Raw genomic sequence first — 4,134 nt, forward strand, 5'->3', positions numbered from 1 at the left:
TGATTTTGTTTTGTTTGAAATGGGGGGGGGGGGTTCCCCTCTCTCCCTTGTGTCCCACGCTAGTAAGCCTAGCTTCTTGATGACCAGGGCTCATCTCCGGCCCCAAGCGCTTGCCAAGACTTGCTGGTAAAAGGGATAGGTAGGCTTATGTCTTGTTTAGATATACAGCCACAATTCTAAAACAGTTGGGGTGCTGTGTAAAGTCTTCATATAAACAGAATGCAATGATTTGCAGATCTCAAACCCATATTTACCCTTTCGTCTTCCAGGACAGCCCTGAGATATAGCTCCTCCCTCCGGGACAGGAAACACATTCACCCCCAATTAGAAAAGGCGGTCCTCCAGGCCTCATTTTTTTGTGTTTCCTGCCGGATGGGAAGGAGCACATTGGGAACGTGTGTAATTTTTTTTCCCAGAGTGAACCTACCTTTGCTTTTTCTCCTTCAGCACTCCTCTGGCCCTAGGGGTAGAGAGCGTGGCTGAAGTCACCTCCGCCGAGAGCTCGGCGAGAGTCGGACCCCGTTGACGGCGGGATTCCGTCCTCTGGGCTGCAGATTCTGGATGGCCGTGGAAAGGGGGCGAGAGACTCCATCAAATCCGCGTGCGAACGCTTCTGGGATCTGCGCTGGAGGGGGCGGAGACCTTGCGTTCCAAAGAGGGGAAGTGACGAGATTCCCCGGCCGAAGCGCGTCATCAGGGGGCGCCCGGAAACATCGTTCCTGTTTTCAAAAAGGGCGCGGAGGCGGCTTGAAGGAACCCGGCGCCAAGTGTATGTTCAGAGTGCTGAACAGAAAACACCAGGAACCATGGAAATAGCAGTGGATCTTCCAGATCCAGGTTCTACAGGCACCGGTGCCTCTCAGGTAAGGCCTGGTGACAGCACATGGCTTACTCTGTTGGGCGGGGGTCTTGTTAGCCCCAAATACCCCCCTAGGTGGTGAGCCTGTTTGGTGGTGGGTTTAGGCACTTTTTTAGGAACCGTTCACAGGGGTGAATAGCGGTTTGGCTGGTAGTAATGAGGCTATTCTGTTTTTTCAACAGGTTAAGGCCCATGATAAAACTCACAATCAGCCTCCTAGAAAGAAATGTGCAGTGTGTGGGACAAAGCTAAGTTCTAACTGGGATAAGCCTTTATGTCCTGATTGTGTCAACAGCTTGGTTAAAGATAATTCAGTAACCACTTGTCACCAAATTTTGTCATCTGTAAAGGATGAGATTGCATCCACGTTTCACTCATTCAAAGGACTGATGGATAGGATACAGGGTCCGGCCCTGTCCCTACCTAGGGCCGCTAGTGTTCCTTCCTTACCTCAAGTTCAGGAGGAGGAAGATTGTAGGGAGAGGACTCCCAGGTCAGTTGCTTCCTCTAAGGCAGGTTCAGCATCTGAATCAGAGGGAGAAGAGGATTCCTCCAGGGCGTCCAGATACAAATTATCGTTAGACGATGTTGCGGATCTGCTAAATGCTATTTATGATACTTTAGAGATCCAAGAAGAACAGGTTCAGCTCTCAAAGTATGACCTTTATGTATCAAGGGAATGCAAACAGAACCAGAGTTTTTCCGGTTCATAAGTCTTTAATTGATACGATTCTGCGTGAATGGGAACAACCTGAGAGAAGACCTTTCTTTTCAGGAAGCCTAAAACGAAGGTTCCCGTTTGAAGCGGATGTGTCTCATCCCTGGAACAAGGTTCCTAAGTTGGATGCCCCTTTATTTTTTTTTTATAATTCTTTATTTTTATGTCTTTTCTCTCTTCACATACAAGAAAAATAACATGTACAGCTCTTTCAATATCTTCAGTATTGTAACCTTCGTTTATATCATCACCTAAACATCTCACAATCTCTGTTACTACCTCCTGTTCCATTTCTGATCTCCCCTATACTGGCCAAGGTGCTATCTCCTTCACGGCCCCGAGGCCTTCATCTACCCCCTTCGGAGCAGCACCTTGGTCTCTAGGGAGTGTTGGTCACTCATCCTACATCCCCCCTCCCTACCCCCAAAAAAAAAAAAAGAGAAAAAAAAAAAATCCACACCGCGTCATCCCTTGTCTCTCCCCCTCACCCCCCCTAAGGGTTACGTTCCCTATATTCTATATATGGAGTCCAGGTCCTCCAATAATTCTCCTCTCGTTCCTGCATTCCCATTGTAAGGTTTTCCATCATCTGTATCTCGTTTATTCTGCTAAGCCATTGTAATTTTGTTGGGGGGGCAGTATTCTTCCATAAGATTGGAATGCACGCCTTTGCAGCTGTTATCAAATGACGTAGTAGGGATTGCTTGTAGTTTTCCAGTGATATGGGAATGTCAAATAACAAGAAAGCCGCTGGTCTGTTTCCGAGATTCACCCCGGTAATTTCCTGGGTTGTCTCCGAGACCATCTTCCAGAATTCTCTTATCACCTGACATTCCCAGAAAATATGTAACATGGTGCCCTCTTCTTTCTGACATCTCCAGCAAACTTTAGACGTATTAGGGAAAAACCGGTTCAGTATTGTTGGTGTCCTATACCATCTTGTCAGTACTTTATATCCCCCCTCCTGATACCTGGATGCGATTGAGGCTTTGTGAGTGAATGAGAAGATCTTATCTTTCTGTGTCTCTGAGAACTTAATTCCCAGCTCCCTTTCCCACGCCTGTATAAAAACAAGCTCTTGTGGCGCATTTGATTCGATCAATAGATTATACATATATGATAACGTGTGTCTCAGTGGTTCTTTTTTTAAGCAAATTTCTTCAAATTTGGACGGGATCCCTATGTCTACCTCCTAGATTTTCAGGGAGCCTAGAAATGTTCTCAACTGGTTTCTTCTCCATATATCTATATCTTCTCCATATGCCTGTTCTAATTCCTCGTTCTGCATCACATGATTTTCTCTCATGAAGTGTATCAGCCTACTGACTCCTCTCCGTCTTAATCTGCTAAAACGTCGGTCTGTTAGACCTGGCTCAAAGCTCGGATTTCCCAAAATAGGTGTCATAGGGCCGATACGCTTCACCAGCTTCGTTTTCTTACAAACCCTTCTAATTACTTTAAGTGTGGCCTTTATCATTGGGTGTTTCTTTATACTCTGAGATATCTTCTTCTCCCCTAACCACGCCAACCCTTCTATGGGGATATTGCTTACTTCTCGTTCCAAGTTGACCCATGGTTTATCTGCCTGATGTGTGCACCAGTCCACTACCCGTGCTAAATGGGAGGCCTCATAGTACCCCATAGGAGTCCGACTCCTCCTTTTTCTTTCGGTAGAGTCAATATATTTCTCCGGACTCTGGCCGATTTACCAGCCCATATGAACTTCATAAGCCTAGATCTCAGATCTCTCAGAAATGCCATCGATAGTGTTATGGGAAGAGTCTGAAATCGGTATAATAATCTTGGTATCACATTCATTTTTACTATGTTGATTCGGCCAAACCATGAAAATATTTCTTTATCCCATTTTTGTAAGTCTAATTTTATTTGTTTTGTCAGGGTTAAGAAGTTTAATTCAAAGATCCTGCCCAGTTTCTTTGGTATCTTAGTCCCTAAGTATCCTACATGGGAATCTGTCCATCTAAAAGAAAAGTTGCCGGCTAATTGCTGCTGCAGCCCACTGTCCACCTCAACTCCCATTGCCTCCGATTTGTTGTAGTTTACTTTAAAATTAGAGATTTTTCCATATCTTTTTATTTCTGCTAATAAACATGGAAGCTATGTTACTGGGGACGTTAACGTAAACAGTAGGTCATCAGCATAGGCTGCCACCTTATAATCATCTTCCCTCACCCGGATACCCCGTCTGTCGCTGTTTGCTCTTATAGTTCTTAGAAAAGGTTCCAAAGTGAGGATAAATATGATTGGGGATAAAGGGCATCCCTGCCGAGTTCCATTATGGATAGGGAAAGGGTCTGATTTTTTCTCATTTATCTTCACTCTTGCCGATGGGCAGGAGTATAAGCTTGTAATCCAGTTCTGTAGGCCCTTCCCCAAGCCAATATGTTGTAAAATAGCTTTTAGGTACCCCCCATTCTACCCTATCGAATGCTTTTTCCGCATCAGCGGAAATCAGGACTACTGGTTGGTGACGTTGTTGGGCTAGGTGTATTGTACTTATTATCCTTTGAGTATTCTCTCTGCCTTCTCTACCTGG

This window comes from Rana temporaria, chromosome 5, assembly GCF_905171775.1.
Source record: "Rana temporaria chromosome 5, aRanTem1.1, whole genome shotgun sequence".
NCBI lineage: Eukaryota > Metazoa > Chordata > Amphibia > Anura > Ranidae > Rana > Rana temporaria.